General features: G+C 36.0%; 1 protein-coding gene and 1 pseudogene across 3 annotated transcripts in view; both read left to right on the forward strand.

Moving 5' to 3' along the window:
- KCNK2 (potassium two pore domain channel subfamily K member 2) overlaps positions 1-21,252 on the forward strand; it is a 209,670-nt gene that overhangs the window by 132,703 nt on the left and 55,715 nt on the right. The gene's annotated exons all lie outside the window — the stretch shown is intronic.
- LOC106735657 (60S ribosomal protein L21 pseudogene) lies at positions 19,553-19,990 on the forward strand (annotated as a pseudogene).

Raw genomic sequence — 21,252 nt, forward strand, 5'->3', positions numbered from 1 at the left:
AAAGATGTCAAAATGATAATTAAAGTATATATTAATATTAAACACATTAAATATTAATATAGTTATTAACATTGAGTGTTAAATATATTATAATAATACATAATGTATAATATAAAGTTAACAATATTAATTAATATCAATATATTAATAATAATATATTTAATATATGGCTATATTATATATAACAAATATATTATAACTAATATGTAATAGCTATATAACTATATTATAATACATGACTACTTACAGTTATTGTTGTATATATAATAATAATACCTATTTTTATATAACTGTATTTTTATAGTGTACATATATAAAATATGCATTTATAGAATATATTATATATTATCTATAATATGCAGTAATGTGTGGCTAAATGATGGAAATACAGTCTGAAAAATACATCATTAAGCAATTTTCATAGAGAGTATTTAAACAGACCTAGACGGTGTAGTCTATTGCACACGTATACCTTATTGTATAGCCTATAAGCTTCTTATAGGACCATCATGTATGTGGTTGATCATTGATTAAATCTCTAAGTGACGTATAAATACATCATATTTACAAATGTATTTTTATATACTAAATAATATATTAATATTAAGCACATATTAAGCTATTATATGTGATTTATGATTCTATATTAATGAATTGATGAATAGAATCTAATTAAAATAATGAGATTTTCCTCACTGAATAGTAAACTGTAGTGCCATGGTTGGGATTTGGGATTTGCCTAAGTTTATCAATTAATCATCTTAGAATGCAGACAACAAAGGCACTACTATTGTCTACCTCAACTTTGAGATCCCAGAGTATTCTGTTAGACCATAATGAAAATCACTTCTTGGGAGTAACAGTTCTCACATTTACAGAGGACTTGTATTTTCTGCCACTTAAGTGTAGAGATTTAATCTGGCTATGTAGTTTCTAGATTTTCTTTTTTTAAATATATATTTGTTTTTATATTTTGAGCAAGCCACTGGGCTTTCAATTTGCTTTGACCTATCTTGAATTGCTAAAGCTGTTATGATAATAATCACAGATTTATTGCAAACTTTTATTTTTGTCAATTTGAGATAATGTTTAATTGATGAGAAAAACAAACACGACAAAAACGCCATGAAGAAATGAAAAGTTTAGAGTAATTTTAGCAAGCAATTTCAGATAAAAAGAAGTCAATTTTAGAAGTACAGAGAGTATGTTGAAAATAGTAAAGACTTATGATTGTTTTCAGCAGGGAGTCTGGTACCTTTTTTTAGATGTAGTAGAAAATTATAAAACTTTAAAGGGTGAGAAAAAAAATTTAAGTGTTTTCTGTTCAGCTTTGTGACCACAAAAGCCATTACCTGAATTAGGAAATGAACAGATTTGAAGCAGTGGTGTAGAATTTGACAGTAAGCCTTTTTCCAGTAGGTGATGTCATCTCAACTTTGGGTGTTGGGTGCTAATTTATTAATTTAGTACTTGTAACTCTGTGGCATTTTACTAGACTCTTGAATGTTCTCAGAGAACTGTGTGTTAGATTTTGTAAGACCATTCTTAAAGGAAAATTAATGTCTGGGCAGCTTAAAAGGCAAATAATCCCACAAAGTGACTTCCAGTTCTGATTCTACAATCTCACTGCATTTTTCTTTACCTTGTTTGTGAAAATGGATGATTATTTTTATGGACTATGTAATTCTAGTATTGTTGAAATATAGAAGTTGAAATTAAATTGTTTCGGGTCTTTGATTCTCTCTTATTCTTCCCATCAACTTGAATTTGTAAAAGTAAAACTCATTTTTAGAATGTTAATGTATGTTCCTGCTGTTCAAATCTTCAAATAGGCTAATTTACTTTTGGAGTTAAAATAGATGTCTCAAAGAAAAGGTCTTAGGAATGCTATAAAGTTTGCTGAGTAGACAACTATTTTTGACAGGCAATAAAACTGAATTATTGCATAAATAATTCCAAAGCAATAATGAAATAGATTAGTTATCTTCTCTTTCCATTGCATATGTATGTTGCAGTAGTCAGAGATGAAGAGGTTCAAATCAGAACACCTAGTACTCAGAATCCTATACTGATTCAAAAATGATTTGGGAATGTTAGAGATATAGTTTTCCCAGGAGTTAAGCAGAATTTTTATCCATCATCCATCTATCTATCTATATTTTGGTGTAGAAATAGGAGAACACGGAACAATACACATTTCAGCAAGAGGAGGATTGGCCATTGAATATCAGTGTTACAGTCAGGCAGCTCTTAGGTATATTCAGGTTCATATATTTAATATACTTCTGCATATTTTTGAAAAGTTTGCGATAACATATTTTTAATTTTCTAGAAGCAGTCACTATCCAATATTGTGATTTTTTTCCAGTATCATGATTTTGAATGACCCATAAATTAGAAACAAGTAATTATCTTAATGTTCATGCCCTCAATAAATATAGGAGTTATTTTTCTTCTCTTCCCCCCTTCCTAACTTCTAAAATATAGTTCTATTTGTCCTAGATTATAGATTTTTGTAGGACATCTGGCTGACTGACCACTAGATATGCAAGTGTTGCTTGAGTGTGGTTGAAGCTAGGTGAGATGACTAACAGAAAAATACTCTGTAAGTGTCTCAAGTGTTTCATTCAATAAGGAGGGAATGTAATAACATTTGTCCAGGCCTGTCTACTTTCAGCTAGTAATTATCCTACATATTTATTTTTTCCCCAATTTTTTTTTTAGTTTTTAGACTTGTGCAACATTACTTTTGGAAAATTGACATTGTTATCTTCATGATACTGTAAATATTCCATGATGTTTATAGAAGAAGTACCTGCGCCAAATGAGGATCATGCTTAAGAATTGTGGTTTTTGTACACACAAAGTTCAAGACTGATATGACTAGTTCTAAATGGAAAAGAATTCTGTGGAGCCAACTCTTGATTCTAACCTAGCACTTGGGAGGAATAATGATAATATAAATCATTACAAGTCAAATGTACAATGGTTGGTACAAATGCTTATTAATTATGTATCTTAAATTCCCTCCCTTTTCAACTTTATTATTTTTTTTCTTTCATAAAAGAGGGAGAGAGAGAGGGAAAATGGAGAGAGACAAAGGTAGATACCTTTAAATGTTTTTCTTTATTCATGATACAGCACATGTGTACACACATGAGTGTGAGAGAGTGAGTGAGATGGAGAGAGATGAGCACCTTCCATGGGGTCTGGTCACGATGTGATCCCCCTTTGTCCACTATCTTCTAGCCCATTGGCTCTTGGGCATTTGCATGTGTGTCTGGTGTGTTTCAAGCTGACCAGACCAAGGATTCAAACCATCTGAGTTCCAGCTTCTTTTGAGCAGCTCATACCACTGCACCATGGAACCAGCCCAGGATAGGTATTTTTGATAGGATGTTGCTGTGCCTTGACTTTTTTCTATCTCAACTTCCCTATTGGTTAAGATTAAAGGTGTACACAGCCATGCCCAGTGTGGTAAGGTTGGCTCAGGAACCAAACCTGGCCTCCAGCTCCCCAAGTGGAGATACTGTCTGTGCACCACCACAGCTGGGCTCCAAAGTTATTTTTAAAACAAAAACAATAAACAAATGGCCATGTTTAGTTGATGTGTCATACCTCTGTCTTCTAGGCTTAAGTTTCCCTTATCAAAGATACAAAGAGTGAAATTCCCAAAGGCAAGAGCAAGAAGTAAAAAGGAAAGAAGAGGTGTAAAAGAAAAATCACAAATTGTTCTCTCCCTCTATACTCTCACCACTCAACACAGATCATTTCTTTTTATTTTTTATTTATTTATTATTTTTTGGAGAGGTTTTTGCTATTGGGCACGTGCATTCGCCAGCCAGACAGAGAGAGACAGGGAGACAGAAAGCGAGAAATCCCCCCCCAGGGGGGATGGCCACGCTGCAAACCCTTCTCCTCTGTTCTCCTCTCAGGATCTTGGGCACGCATGCACACACACCCAGTGTGTTTTAAGCCACCAGGTCCGGGATGCGAACTGTGGTCGACTACATGGGAGTCCAGCAACATAGCCATTACGCTAACTGCTGGTTCCAACACAAATCATTTCTGACACCAGATGTATGGAGTGTTTCCCACCCCACACACTAAGGAGTTCTCTAGTGGACACCTCTGGAATTTCTGACCAATTGTCTGTAAATTGGGAATTTCCTCCTAGGATTTGATCATTTGTGTGACTAGCTCACAGAACTCAAGGAGACAGTTTATGTTTTCCTTTTTCTTGAGAGATTTTTGCTACAGGGCATATGTGCCCACTGGAGATAGAGAGATAGAAAGTGAGAAATTAACCCCCAGAGGGGACAACCACACCCCAATCTTTTCTCCTCCATTCTCCTCTTGGGATTTGGGGCATGCATGCACATGCACCCAGTATGCGTTTCAAGCCGCTGGGTCTGGGACATGAACCATGATGAGCCATGTGGAAGTCCAACGCCTTAACCACTATGGACATGTGGGCTGGCCTGTTTTTCCAGTGTATTATAATGGATATCACATAGGGTACAGATGAACACCGCATAAAGAGATACACAGGGCAAGATATGTGGGAAGGGGCACTGAGGTTCCATATCCTCTCCAGGCATGCCACCCTCTGCATATTACCCTGTTTAGCAGCCTGGAAGCCCTTCAAACCCTATATATCAGGGCTTTCTACCGATGCTCCATTATTTTGGTATGATTGATCATTAAGTCAGTTAACTCTTTTGCCTTCCTGGAGGATGAGAGATAAAGGGGAAAGTTTCAAAATTCTAATCTTGGCTTGGTCTTTCTGGTGACTATTTCTCATCTGGAACCCAACAAATCATTTGAGCAAAAGATATTCCTATCACCCAGGAAATTCCAAGCGATTAGGAGCTCAGACAACAGTAATACTAAATATTAAAATGAAAGATTCTCTTAGAACTCCTACTGCTCAGGAAATTGCAAGGGTTTTAGGAACTCCATTTTAGGAATTGAGGACAAATACCTAAATATATATTCCTTATTATAAATTATGGTGTTATGAGGCATATGAAATAAATCATAATCTGCCTAAATAACTCCTGTTTAAAGAATGCATGTTTTGGGCCAGCCCATGCCCTGGTGGTTAAGGTGGCTGTATCTCCCATGGCTGATCAAGCAGTTTGATTCCTGGACCCGTAAGCTTTAGAAACACAATGGACATGTGTGCATGTGTGCCCAAAATCTGAAAAGGAGGGTGAGAAAGAGGAGCAGAGATTAATGCTCGACCAGGCCCCATGGAGGGTGCTTTCTCATTTTCTCTCTCTCTCTGTCTCTTTATCCCTGGCAAGCACAAGCACTTTCTGGTAATTTTTTTTAATGGGGGGGGGAGTGCATGTTTCAATAGATAATTTTAGTGATACTTGTTGACAACATGATGAAATTTTATATTTATTTGATGCAAACAATGTAGACATGACCTTCTAATTTCTATCACAACTAAATAATGTGCTCTATATATTTATATAGAATAGTTTTACTTAGCTCTTTAGAATGAAAATATTTCTCCCAATTTTTTCAAAGGAGTGATACAATGAAAGAAACATCAGATTTCATTTCAGAAAGTGTATTTTCAGTCTTTTGTCTTTGTTACTGGTTAGGGTTGCATTTTTTGATGAATCACTGTTATGTTATCCTTAATTTTTCTCATTTATTAAGCATTTCTCACGATCAGGGTTGATGTGAGATTGCATAATCTCACATAAGATTACATATGTGGAAATAATTTGTATACAAAATGACAGTCCACTAATTTAGAGTAAAGTAACTTTATTATTAGAGTAATTTTTACTCTTATTAGATTAGAGAAAATATTATTTTTTGCACAATTATGCCAATAATATTTACAAAAAAAGAAAACAGATTTTTTAAACTTTAAACTATACATTTTAATTCTTATAAAACATATGTTTGCTTTCATAAATCTTAAGGTTTTGTTAAACATATTTTACATATACCAAGTTCAGTCCCAAACCAGTTATTCCCACAAGGCCGTGTCAGAATTACTATTGGGTCCATAGATAAAGTCATGATGTATTTCTGAATAGAAAAATAGGTCATGACTTCCTGAAGACCTAATAATTTCTTTCCTAGTTAATTTGCACTTGAATTTAAAGAAATGAATAGACTGGTAATTTTAATCATATATAGATAATCCAACATGTGATCATAAATAACATGTGTGACTTTGAGGTGACAATTACTGTTAGCTGAGTATAATAAAAATTATTATTGCAAACCTGTTTCCGATCTACCTTTTAAAAAATCTATGTCTTTATATTAGTTAAGATACATCAACGTATTTTCTGTAATAAGCAGCCCTCGCATCTTGTTGGCATTACAAAGTGAAGGTTTTTTTCTTCTTCACACTGACTGTCCATTGTGAGTAGACAAGAGGGCTCTATTTATTGTGTTTTCTTAGAGATCTCTGTGGTTGGTGCTCCATCTTTCTAGGTCCTTCCTTAATCACTGTGGCTTAGGGAGGACAGCAGAGAACATCTGCACACCCTCATACAGGCATATGCATTGTTTTCACTCACAGGACATTGGCAAAACCAGCTCAAAAGTGGATTTTGGGGAACGCATCCTATTGTATACTCAGAAGAACGAGGATGTTTGATGACAAGCCTGATGACTACCGTAATCTCTTTTCCAACAAATTTACTAATTGCATACTTTCCTTTAGTGTTACTCAATACTCAAACTCAATAAACATGAGAAGAAAATATACTTTATGTATGAATGAGCTTTTCCAAAAAATGTCCTCTTTTTTCTTAGAATTATTTTATTGAACTTTATTTATTTATTTTTAATTTGACCAGAGAGGGACAGAGAGAGAGAGAGAGAAAGAGAGAGAGAGAAAGCGAGAAAGTAAGTTGCCAGATCCAGGACTCGAACTTTGATTGGCCATGTGGGAGTCCAGCACCGTTAACCACCATACCACCTGCTGGCCCCACCAAACACTGTTCTCTTAACTATCACTGGAAAGGATTTTTTTTTTTCACATATAATAATGACTCCTATTGTGTTACTGAAGGGGATTATGTTCCAAAAAGACCTCTCTAGACAGTGGTATCATTGAAACTGTCTCAAAATAAAAATAAAAATGAATATCTAAAATGCTTATTACAACTTTTTGGCAGAGATTTTGCTTTTATTGGCAGTGTTATTGAGGGATTCCATAAGCATGTGACATTTTGTAGCAATGATCATTTTAAAAAGTCAAAATCATGAAGATGAAAACATTCAGACCATTTAGGAAAATAGCTTTTTGTTGGAAAAGTCATGATGCATTTTTCTATGCAAAAATGTTTTATGACTTTTCTGTTGACTCAATCAAAGACTTAATTAATGTATTGGGTAGAGGCAAAATAATTTAGGTGTTAAGCAAATGAAGGCCCATGGGAAAAATCCAGCCTGTCACTTATTTTACTCCTTATCAGGACGCAGCCGTGTCCACATATTCATGTGTTGACCCTGACTGCCTTTTTGGCATAATGGGAGAGTTATTCTGAGTTATTCTGGCAAACAGAAAAAGTTTGCCAACCACTAGACTAAAGAAATAATGTAGGGTGAGGAAAAAGAATATAATTTATAAATAGAAGGCCTGCATTTGCATCCTGATCCTAATATTTATTCACTGTGTGTTTTTTGACCAAATTGTTGAACTTTTCTGAGTTGTTTGTTCTTTAATCATATGACTGTGAAAGTCCAGATGACTTTCTAATAGATGAGAGATAATAATTGCATTTGCTATCTCACAGGATTTTAGAAAACTCTTAAAATTGAAATAGATTATCTAAGTTCCCTCCAATCAAGAAAACCTAGATGATCATGCCTTAAATTAGTCATTGAACTGATCATGGCCCTAGGATCCCATACCCTTATTCTTACCCTTAAATGTGCATGCAGGGAACTTTCTGGAAAATAACGGGCTTTTTTAGCATGAGCTGCTCACACTCCTTGCTTTGCATATGGCAATGAAGTTGTACTTTCTTTCGTCAAAAAAAAAAAAAAAAAAAGCCCTTAAGTGTTAATGCAATTAACAATGTTTAATAACTTTAGCATACAAATAAAATTGGTCTTTTTTATGAAAATATGCTGTATTTCTCCTTGTTGCTCAATAAGGGTTGAAATAAGATTGTGATTCAATTTCTATGAATTGCTAAAGGGTTGATCATCAGGTTCTGTAGAGAGAGGGTCCACCTTGTATATTAGATTAGTAAAGAGATTCATAATCCACAGAAGAGTTTAGAATAATTTACTTGAATAAATCCTATTTTAATTTTCTTTATTTTTAACTGCCAGAGGGCATGTGTATTCACCACAGAGAGACACAGAGAGAGGGAGAGGGAGAATGGAGTGCTAGAAGGGTATGAACACGTCACAATCCCTTCCTCCTCCATTTCTCCGTTCTGTTAGGATTTGGGGGATGCATGCTTATGTGCTGGGTATGTTTTTTTAGGCCACTGGGACTGTGATTTGAACTATGGTCAACCATGTGGAATCTGGCTCCTTAATCACTAGACAATGGGGCCAGCCCAATCTATTTTAATTTTCCAACTGACTAAAATGTAGTTTTAATGGCACTTCAAAAATTGAGAGAAAAAAATACCATATTGTACATCGTAACAATATGTCAATGTATGTGCTAGAAGGCTAAATAACTGCTGTGAAAACTAAGTACAGCGCTCAGAAGGAACCCATGTGAAAACACATTTCTGAATATAATAAAATTTTATTCTCTTGCTTAGCTCTGAGTGAAATGTAGTGTCAAATATTGTCTGTTCTCCCCAACTCCTGCAGATTCTCAGTTGTTTTCTGTAAACATAATGATAAATGTTGTATTTTAGAATACTAGAGCAGTACTAACTCCAATTCATATTTTGAGTTTAATATATTCAGATTTTGGCAGGGGGTGAGGAATCAAGAAAATGAAATCTAAGTGCTAGAAAAAGAATTCAGTATATTCTTTAGGGACCAAATCAGAGGATGAAAATGATAGGTTTAGGTTAGCAAAAATGAAGTTGTTTTAATGGAGACATTTAATAGGGATAATGATAGAAAAAAAACATGTGGTCCTGATTGTAAATCATGTTTAGTAAACTCTTTGTTTCTCTATGATGTTTCCTGGTTGACTTATAAACATATAAAAAAAAGTCTGAAGGTGCATAGTGCTAATTGCTTTTTAAAATTCACAGAAACTCTAGGAAGGATTTATAAAGCAAGGCAACTCATGTTAGACATTTTGCTTATGTCAGTACAGAAAGGAAATCATTTTCTTTTATGTGGCAATATTGGGCATGAAAATAGAAGGAATCTATGATATGTTCGCTTAAAATCAAATGCTCTATACTTTTATTTTAAAAATTAATAAGGACTATATGATTAAACAAATGAAAAACAAACAAGCAGTATAAAGATTATAAAATGACAGATATGTTTTTCATTCCCTGCAAAATCCTCCACTGTTACCTTTTCATGGTATCATCCTAGAAATCATTCGTGTGTGTACGTATGTGTGCAAGTGTGTATGTCTATGATTAATAAAGAAACATTTGGTTATCATACTAATGAAAACTGTTCTGTACCTTGATAAGAAGTCCTGAATTTTTTTTCTTGTAATTTCCCAAGGATTTGTGGTATTGTTTTAGCAGCTATGTCATATTCTATTTTAAGGATATGTCATACTTTCTTTACTCTCCTAAATATATAATTTTACATTTTCCTTTATCCAACACCACTTCCTAACAGTTTTTTTCCTTCACTTGTTTCTTTTTTTTTTTTTAAGAATCATAATTGTGACTCTTTTATTTATCAAACTGCATATATAGATTGACCTTTTCTCTTATAGGGAAATATACGATTAATGTAAAAATAGAAAATACAGAAGTGTATTTCTAAAACAAGTAAATATGACCATGTTTCTTACAGTGATTTTTATGTATATACTTGACATAGTTAATAATTTACCATAATCACTGATTTTTAGAGATATTTAACTTGCCAAATTAATGGTCTTTATGGATGTTATGAATTTGAGCTTGGTGGCATAAGATATTTGTCACTGAAATGAGTGAGTAGTTTCTCAAATTGAGAAATAAAAATAAAACAATAACTTGGATCTTTTAAAAATGAATTCCAAAGACATAAGAAGTCTTAATCTTTTCGTCATTTATAATTTTTATGTCTTTTATCACTACTAGACATACTGTCTTACTTTACTTTTACAAGGGAAAAAAAAAATTGTTGGCTTATTTCCTAAGCAAAATGACCCAGTCATCTAAATGGTATCACTCAATGTAAAATCAGAAAAGTGGAACAAAACAATGTGGTGGGCCACATTGTGGGATCTTGGTAAACTGATATTTAACTGATAACACATTTATACAATTCTCAAATACTTTTTTAAATGATAGTAGAGGGATGAAATAAAACTTGGCATGTTTGCAAATGGCTTTCTCTGCCTTTAGACACTAAAAATAATTTGGTTGGGTATAAAATTCTGGGATTACAACTTTTTTCAGTCAGAATTTTATAAATATTTCTCTGTTGTCTTTGGGAATCTACTGGTACCTAAGAGATATTTGACACTAACCTGATTTTTCTTCTTTTATTGATAACCTGTTTTCCTAATTGCGCTATTCATTTTTTTTAAGGGATTGTCTTTTAATCTTGCACTTGGTTCATTTATTACTTAGATGATTTAGAAAAAATATTTAATTATGGTTTTGATTTTTTTTTTCCTGATTATTCTATTTTCAACTTCAGAGACACCCTGGCAATTTCTGTGTTGCATCTTCATTCTCAGTTCTCTGTATACCTCATTGGCCTCCTAAATTCTTTCCACCATTATTTGTTCTGTAATTCTGGAAAATCTTTTGTATTCTGTAAGCTGCAGCATTGATTAGAATTTTACGATTTCTGTTCTGCTCCATAATTATCTTTAGTACAGATTTTATTTTGCTATTGTGTCATTTTCTTTAAGTTTTATATTATTTTATTCATTTAAATTTTACTTGATTTTGACTTTAAATTCTAGTGAATTCATTCTTGGTTGAATTAAGTTCCAAATTTAGAGATGTGGTGTCTTATTCTCTCCTGTTATCTCCAAACCTTGGATACCATTTTCAGAGATACACTTTTCTGAATTATTCTTTTATTCAGCAAGTATTTATTGACCTCTCACTGAACAATTTCTAGGTAGTTGTAGTATACCAAATATAGGCAAAAATTTAATAAGATACTTAACAGGGAATAAATATTATATCATGCTATATTAATTACATAGCTTTGGGGAAAACATAGACCAGGAAAATAGGCTGGGATTGGGAGGTGCAATTGTTTTTCTTTCAAGTTTATTGTTATTTAGGTATTTTGTGAGAGAGGAAGAGAGAGAGGTTCCCTTGGTAACATACCACCGTCCTCCTTGCAGCCCGCCAGGATCACAGGCACATGTGAGCACAGTTGGCATGTTCAGATCACCCTGGGATCCAAACTCAGGTCTCCCTTGAGACTCTAGTAACTTAGTGGTGACCCACTGCCGTTGAGCCCAGAGGGAAGAATTTTAATGGTATCTAAAATGCTGAACTTTCCTTTCTTGTTTTCTACATTACTTGTTTTCACTTTGGATTTGCGTTTCTAACTTGTGGACATAGAGTGAGGCCAGGAGTCTCAAAAGTTTTTTCTGTTCAATTCAATGTACACAGGCACGGTGGTGGAACAACAGTTGTGATTGGGAGACAGTTAGTACATGTCAGTCCAGTTCCTTCTGCTGAGTAGAAAATTCTATTTTTTCTGTAGGCTCTGAATTACTACAGAATGAAAAACATAGCATTTCCTAGCAGTGTTTCTGATTTGTCTTTGAGAGTTCCCTTTTTGATTTCTGCTAAGATTCTGTTTCAAGATTAAGTTTTCTAGTAGACTAAATTTAGAGTAAAGGACTTCATCTGAGTAGTCTTCATAGGTGTGAAATGATTATAAAAATGGAGGAAAAAGTTCACTTTTAAGACAGATCTTCTCATGATTATCTTTTTTGTGGTTGTTCTATCGTGCACTGCATAACAATGTTTTGGTCAGCAGTGGACTTCATTTATCAGGGTAGTTCAATAAGATTATGATGGAGCTGAAACATTCCTGTCTTCTAGTGACATCGTTATCTGTCGTAATATCATAGCACAGTGCGTCACGCATATCTTCATGAAGATGCTAGTGTCAACAAACCTATGGCATTGCCATCTCTTTAATATATAGCATATAGTACAGGCAGTGAATAATACTTGATCATGATAATAGGTGCCTATTAGTGGCACATCCTATGTGGTATGTGCTATTTTATAAGAGACCATTAAAAAATCTTTCAGTCTGATGATATAATTTTCTTGACCTCTCAACACCTCTTGGGTTTTACAGCTTTTACCAATCTACACATCTTACTTGTCAACCAAAGAACCATTAACAAGTGCAAATAATTAGTACAATAACTTTTGTTGGCTATTGGTAATCATATGCTATTAATTTTTAGGTTGTCTGCTCTACTCAATGGAGAATTTTGCTTTACATGAGAAATTTTCTTTGTTGTCTAGAGTTGACTTGCCACAGTTCCCTTAGAGAGCAAAAATGCTTGCTATAAGTCTTAGGGCTGGGAGAACATGGTGGGAGGAAGGTTCACCCCCGTTTCTCTGACCGGAAACATTTGAATGTGTAAGATACACATTTATTTGTATTTTGTTTTAAAAGTTAAGGTGCTTTTCCACCCTTAGTTTTTGATACCTGGAACATAATGGACTATCTCAAACAAGAGACTGTGTAGCAATTATAGACAGATGCCAAAGTTTCTTCTCCATAGTAAGGGGCTTGCAGTCCTGCAATTACTGTGTGTACCACTAGCTAATGAAGGGTGAAATATCCTGGTAGCTACTAATGCCTACTTGGCTTTGAAGATGAAAGGTGAACTGAGGTAATGCAGAACACTTGGTTTCATAGGTCAGTTGATTGGGTATCAAGTGGCTGTGTTTGTTCGGTTGCATAATCTACAAACTGAAGAGTGTGAAAAGAGAATGTTGCTCAACCCTTTCTTACTTTAAGCATATTTTCAGGAGAAAAATTATGAACACCTTTAGCATCCACATCATTCTCACTAGCATTCTATTATTTAAGTTTATTTTATTTTATCCATGAGACAGAGGGAGGCAGAGAGAGAGAGAAAGAGAGGGAAAGGAAAGGAGCAGCTCCATCAGGGTTCTCCTGCGATAGTCCACCAGCCTGGATCAGCGCATACATGGTGAGCACAGGGAAAGCTCAGGATATGAACCCAGGACTTTCTCACGTGGGCCCAGCAGCGCAGTGTTGCATTACGACTGTGATACTATTGCCAGCCTATCCACCACTATTTTTATCATGAGCAGACAGCATCAGTGGTAATACCTCAGTTATGTTCTGTGGCCAGGAAAGTGACTTGCACCAGCTGATAGCCATTGGCTATTTACCATGTGCCATGCTTGGTGCTAAATTCTGTAATTATATTTTTCTTTTTGGGGGGAGAGGTTTTTGCTATGGGCACGTGCGCTCACCAGGCAGAGACAGAGAGAGAGAAAGCGAGAAATCACCCCCCAAGGGAGATGGCCACGCTGCAATCCCTTCTCCCCCATTCTCCTCTCGGGATCTTGGGAACGCACGCACACACACACGCCCGGCGTGAGTTTAAGCCACTTGGTCCGGGACTCGAACTGTGGTCGACTACATGGGAGTCCCGCGACATAGCCATTATGCTAACTGCTGGTCCCAATTCTGTAATTATTTTTAAGTTTGTTTCTTCCATGTGTGAGAGAGACAGAAAGAGAAGCAGTACCCCCAACAGAGTCTTGATGCTGCACTCCACCCTTTGCCTTAGCCTGCCCTGGATCATGGCACATATGTGCCCAGTGTGCTCAGGAAGGTCTCTAGGGTATGAATCTAGAATATTCTTACATGGGTCAATCTTGCAAAGCATCGTTTTCACCCCTGCGCCGTGGTCTGCCCTGCTAAGTATTTTATGTGTGTTATATAACTTAATCCTTATGACTGTTTTTATAGGTGGTGAAACTGAGACACAGGAAAGTTTATTTTATTTTTAATGTTCTCAACTGGCAGTATGGCAAAGCTAAGACTCAAACTGAGAAATTTTGAGGGCCAGTCCCATAACCCAGTGGTTAAGGGAGCTAGATCCCCACATGGTCCATTGTGGTTAGAATCTCAGCCCTGGTGGATTGAAAAATATGCCAAGTGCACGTGTGTATGTGCCCAGACTCTTAACCATGCCCTCTTGGAGTGTTTTCTCCCTCCCTCATGAGCACATGCACTCTGTAGCAATAAAAAATAAAATATATATTTTAAAAATGTCTACTGCTTAGTAAATATCTCTTTAAAAAAAAATAGACATTTGGTCGCTAGAGCCTGAAGTCTTAACCAGTCCTCTACAAGGGGGTCTTCAACAAGGTCATGGAGAATGCATATTATGGAAAGACTCTGAATATATTTCAAAATATTTTACATCTAAATAAGCTCATATTTTATTTCCATATTTCCATGAACTTATAAAAAGATTTCTTCATATTACACTCAGTAGACTTGAAAATAAATTTTAATGATTCTCTGTGAAAAGTATAATAGTATAGCTTTCTTGGCAATTTAGATTACTTATGTCCATCAAGATCTAACTTTTTTTTTGAGAGAGAGATTTTTTGCTATAGAGCACATGTGCTCACCAGAGAGACAGAGACAGAAAGCGAGCGGGAATGACCATGCTGCCATCTCTTTTCCTCCATTCTCCTCTTGAGATTTTGGGCATGCATGCATATGCCCCTGGCATGAATTTTAAACTGCCAGTTGACCAAGTGGGAGTCCAATGACATAACCATTAGACCTTCTGCTCATCCCTACTTGTCCAATTCCTTGGGATAAGGGGAGAATTAGATTATCAAGGATATAAATAACATGCATTATATAGCTTTTTTATAGAAATATAATTTCATAATCTGTTGAAGAGATCTGCTTATAAATTAAAACAATTGGCCAACATTTAGTGCTCATGTTTTATCAAAAAGTGCCTATCTTTAAACATTTAGAATAAAGTCTGTGAAAGGCATGTGGGGATTGAGAAAGATTTTGTGGTCAACATGCTGTCCCAACGCATTAATGAAATAGCTAAGGAAATCAGGAAACAATAGACTAGATTATTGGCAGATTATTATTGTTCTTTGGCACAATTCCTTTGCAAGGGAGTTTCCCCTCAACTTCAGTTGCAGTTTCAGATTGTATAAACTTGCCTTGTTAGCAAAAAAATAAGCTTGGTAGAAGCTCATTCAAAAGTAAATTTAAGAGATATGTAGCTTCCTATAGATTTACAAATTTACAACTATGCTGTACGATTTTGTAACATAACTTGCAGCTAAAAATAGCAAGGGAGCCATCTTGTGAAATACTGTTTGAACTGCAGGCTCATGGCTTCTGGGCCAGGAGGATGTTTTGATGACATTAAACTTAACACAAAATGTCAAAACAATTCATTGCTTTAGTTACTTTAAACAATACGATTGTTTTCATGCACCTACACAATCTTTCCCAGACTGATGAGATAAAATAGCAAATATTTGCAGAATGTTATGTTCAGGTATGGAACTATAGGAATAGTATTTATAACCTCCACCCCAAACACTTACTCTATTTTATTTACCATTTAAATCTCAGCTTAATATTTAGTCACAGTTAAATCCTCAGCATGATATTTTACTTCAGGAAACCTCCATTTCCACATTCAGAGATGGGGATAATTAGATGTACTTATTGTTGTGAAAGTTAAATTACCTATGTACACACACACACATATATAAATATATATAAATGTGTGTGTATGTGTGTGTGTGTAAAGAAATTAGCACCTATCTCACATGCATCGAGAGAGTGTTTAATAAACATGTTTGTTATCATTCTTACTGATAATGAAAATTATTGTATTATTGATCATGAAAATATTGGGGTATCAGAAAAATCATTTTTTTCTATACGAAAAATGCATCATGGCCTTTCTGGCAACCCAATAGCAATATAGCCACAGCATAGCCAATCTAGAAGAGCTCTCATAATCAGGCTCATTCTAAGTGCATTAATGGCCAAGGCAGATTTACCTTGAGACTTAGAACTTCTCACGTGCAAGGGCCTGCCTCATAATTAGTGTTCTTTTTTCCTAATGAGCCCCTTCCCTGATATTGTATAGCTTTAGACCCACTGACTCTTCATCTGTCACCAGGGTGTACATCAGAATCATTCCTGCAGATATTTAAAAATGCCCTGCTCTTTCAGTGGAAGACAATAATTTAGTTGTTCTGGGGTGGATTTTTTAAGTCTCATGTGTCATTCTGATGTGCATCTTTGATGTAAAACCAGTGATATAGAAGAATAAAGCACAAAATGGAAGCTTTCTTTTTATCAAGACATGATTTCATTGTTTCTTAATTAGCATCCTCTCTCTCTGAAACCATGCTCCTTCTTCAGTGTTCATTAGGTTCTTTTCTCACTATGGTTTTGACTCGCTTTTTTAAAAAAGATAAGATGTAATTGTCATTTCACTTTGATTTCTGAAAGTCTTACCTTTCTCAGATTGCCAAACGAATGAATCCTGAATTTATTTGTTCTTTCTGACCTCTAACTTTTTCCTCTTACGCTCTACAATATTAATGTCGTTTACATGCATCTAAAATCATTGAAATTGGGAGCTGAACAGTGATGCAGCAATAATGAAGGCAGTGTTCTGTGAGACTGTCTCATTTAAACAGGTTCTGGATTGGCATCCAGAGATCTCTCTGTATACATCAGGTGCACACACGCCTATGTCCCAAGGCTGGCTGAAGCTGGATCCGTGGATTGTGACAGCAAGACCACATTTGGGGTTTCTGTCTCTTTGTCCCCTCTTCTGTGTGTCTCTAACTTATTGAAAGAGATTAAAGAAACTTTCAAAATGTATAAAATAGCTTTGCAAAGTGGCAGTATTAATGAAGTTTATCCAAGGTGTGATTATTGCTAATTGAAAAAAAAACGTATAAAATAATTAAAATTGTTTTGTTTTGTAGTAAGATGATGTTTTAATTATTACTTTTTTATAAAAGAATTATTTTATTATTTAATTTTATTCATCTGTATTATTTTTTAAATTTGACCAAAGAAAGAAGTAAAGTGAGAAAGCAAACTGCCAGCTCTGGGACTTGAACTGTAATTGGCCCTATGGGAGTCCAGCACCTTAACCACCACACCACCTGCCAGCCCCCTAATTATTACTTTTAAAAGTGATTTTAAAAATAAACTATCACACCATCAGGTGGTACAGTAGTTAAAGCGCTGGACTCCCACATGGCCAACCATGGTTTGAGTCCTGAATCTGGTGACTTGAAACTCATGCTGGGTGCATGTGTATGCTTGCCAAAAACCCCAGGAGAAGAATGGAGGAGAAGGGATTATGGTATAGTTATTTGCTAGGACATAATCCTGAATTACCAATGAAATATGCCAAACTGATTATTTTAAAAGGAAAAGTACTAATCAGAAGTTAAATCAATACATGAGAAGTGCAAGTGAAACCTGCGTGCAGAAGAGATTTTGAAGGATAACGAGAGAACTGGGAGAGGGATCTCTCATGTAGCTTCTTTTTCCTAACTCATCATTTTAGTGAAAGCCACACTGAACAGCTGTTTGAGAGCATTTTAGGTCCATGTTCTGAAACTTTATCAGATGCTCTTGGAAACCTCAACACTTAGGATGCAGAGCTGCTGGGGAATGGAAGAAGGTACAGCAAGGTACAGACTGTAGGAAGGTAGCCTCAGGAAACACATGTTTATTTAGATATCTGATCTAAATACACCAGGGCTACACGGATGTCTAAACGTGGTTCCTGATCTTGTAGAACTTCCAATTACATAACTGATGATTCTGATCTAGTGAGATAAGTCTTAGGAAAAGGAAATGTGTAGCAGGGGTCAAATCCAGTCTTGAGAATATAAAGTGAGGGTTCAAAGTTGGCTTTGGAGAAACTGATATCTAACCCAAGGAAGGGGTGATTCTTATGCATGAGCCAAGTGAAAGTGGTAGGGATGGGAGGGTGTGCATTTGAGGCAAAGGAAGAGGGACTCTATATGTTTGGTTAAGTTATTTGTATTTTTCTTTTGCCTGGTATTTATTTTCACATAGGATGAACTTTTTTTTTTCAACAAAATAGTAACTAATTTCTACAACACAATTAACTGAATAATTGTTCAATTTCCAAATTATTTGTGATGTTTATTTTAATGATATGTTTAAAAATTAACATGTGCCATTCTTGACCTTATTCTGTTCTTTTTTGTTTTGTCCCACCCCATTCTATAGTAGTTTGAGCTATTATCTAAAATTCTTGCTTTTCTTTCTTTTTTCTTTTTTTTGAGAGGTTTTTTGCTATAGGGCATGTGCACTCACCAGAAAGACAGAGACAGAGAGACAGAAAGTGAGAAATCACCCTATAAGGGGTATGACCACGCCACAATCCCTTCTCCTTCCTTCTCTTGGGATCTTGGGCATGCACGCACACACGCCCGAAGTTGAGTTTAAGCCACTGGGTCTGGGACTCAAACTGCAGTTGGCTACATGGGAGTCCAGCAACATAGCCAATATGCCAACTGCTGGTCCCCCAGATTCTTGCTTTTTGTGGTTTAGATTACGTCTAGATATTTGATATTTTCCATATATACATATAGATAGATAGATAGATAGATAGATAGATAGATAGATTTTTTTTTTGAGAGATTTTCACTATAGGGCGCGTGCGCTTGCCAGACAGACAGAGAGAGACATAGAGACAGAAAGCGAGAAATCACCCCCCAGGGGGGATGCTCACACTGCAGTCACTTCTCCTCCATTCTCTTCTCGGGATCTTGGGCATGCTCACACTGCAGTCCCTTCTCCTCCATTCTCTTCTCGGGATCTTGGGCACGCACGCACACGCGCCTGGCATGAGTTTTAAGCCACCAGGTCCGGGATGCGAACTGCGGTCGACTACGTGGGAGTCCAGCGACATAGCCATTACACCAACTGCTGGTTCCCTTCCCAATATTTGCAAGTAAATATTTTTTCACCTCATTTATCATATCCAAAATAATGCTAAAATATTATTGTTCTCTTATTTTCAGCATGTATATCATCATGAGTATCTATTTTACTTAGCTTTTTTTTTTAACTGAATAATGTTTCATATTCTCCTGCATTTACTATTAAAACATTGAAGTTGGCCTGCAGATATTGGCTTGGCTCCATCCAGCTCTCTGGCACAGATTACCAACAGTCTCTTAAATTTGACTCTTGTCTTACTCTGTGGTTATGTTGGTAAATATTAGCTGGCTGAGGGGAATAAAAGACCTAAGTGATAGCATTTGCCAATTTCTGTGGTATAAATATTCTTACTATCTCCTTTTAGCTAGAACCACCATCTTCCAATAATTCAACAAAATGACGAACACAAAGGGAAAGAAAGAGGAGAGGCACCTGATACATGTTCTCTAGGCCTTTAGAAAACATGGAGTGCTTCCTTTGGCAACATATATGCGAATCTACAAGAAAGGTGATATTGTAGACATGAAGGGAATGGGTACTGTTCAAAAAGGAATGCCCCACAAATGTTACCATGGCGAAGCTGGAAGTGTCTACAATGTTGGCACCATTGTAAACAAACAAGGGCAAGATTCTTGCCAAGAGAATTAATGTGCATATTGAGCATATTAAACATTGTAAGAGCAGAGATAACTTCCTAAAACGTGTGAAGGAAAATGACCAGAAAAAGAAGGAAGCCAAAGAGAAAGATATCTGGATTCAGCTAAAGTGTCAGCCTGCTCCACCCAGAGAAGCACACTTTGTGAGAACCAATGGAAAGGAGCCTCAGCTACTGGAACCTATTCCCTATGAGTTCATGGCATGATGGGTCTATAAAACAGTATATTCCTACTGTCGCTAATTTGAAGCCACCAATGTAAAGTCAGCTGACTTGCAGAATTCCTAGCAATTTTGAAAATGCTCCAGTATGCCATTGAGCCTCCTCCCCACCTCTTCAAGATCCTGTCCTCTGGTCTCTGCCCTTTTGAACCTCCTTCAAGATCAGGTCTCCTCAGTCTGCAGTCTTCAATGTTCTCACAAACTCTTCTGAAGCCTTTTTACTCTCCTCAGGTACACATTATACCATAAATGGAAACCTTTGCTTTCCTCAAGGCAAACTCTTTGAGCATGAGCACCTTACTCTAGAAGTCAAACCTTAACAAAACTTAACACAGTGTTTTCTTTCTTACTATACCAGTACTCTTTTTCCTGGAAGCAATGAGGATGCTGCTGATTGACCATGGGAAGGGGCAAAAGCCCAGACAACCACAAACATGAATATTTAAGAAACGTAGTCTATTATGTTGCTTTAGTCAATGCTTATCGTTCATAGGAGGCTCATAAATCCATTAATAGTATCAAGTTGCTTTGTCAGTGTCTGCATTCACTAGTAAATCTGTGAAGTCTACTGTGAAATCTGGGAAGCAGGGAAGAAAACATGAGGAAGCCTGCCCTGAACACGGCTACTGTTCCAGAACAAGCTATTCCATTCCAAAATGCAGGGGAATGTTTGGAGACTGCAAAGCATGCCTCTCAAGTGAAAAAATGTCCAGGTCCCTTTTTTTTATGTGCACTGGGAGCTGTCACTCTGTGAGGGATGCCTCCTCTGAGGCCAATTCAGCCTTAGATAAACTCAGTATAATGATGGCTAAAGAAATATTTGGAAAATGAAGCAGAGAACATTCAGAGAAGAATTCTATCAGGATCCCTCATTCCAACTCCCTCAGGTCTCCCCTCTGTTAACTTTGTCATGGAAACAGTAAAAGTCAAGTTGTAGCTATGTCATAAGGGACTCGTCTCCATCTTGTGATCAGAGAAAGATAGATTGGCTTTTCTTCCATCCAGAATCCTCTAGGGATTGGGGACCATTTCATTGGTGATGTAAACAGGCTTCCCGAGGAATCCTTCTGTCAGCTTTTCTAAAGGTATTTCCCTTGTGACCTCCAGGTAAATCTGAGTCACCGATTGATGGAAACTTGGAGCTCTCATTTCTTATCCCCTTTTAACACGTATGGGGTAGACGGAATTAAGTCTTCTTGACAGTCAGGCTTTTACTATTAAATCGTAAAGCCTATTACAAGAATTCCA

Source organism: Tupaia chinensis, unplaced genomic scaffold (genome assembly GCF_000334495.1).
Source record: "Tupaia chinensis unplaced genomic scaffold, TupChi_1.0 Scaffold000473_1, whole genome shotgun sequence".
Classification (NCBI taxonomy): Eukaryota; Metazoa; Chordata; class Mammalia; order Scandentia; family Tupaiidae; genus Tupaia; species Tupaia belangeri.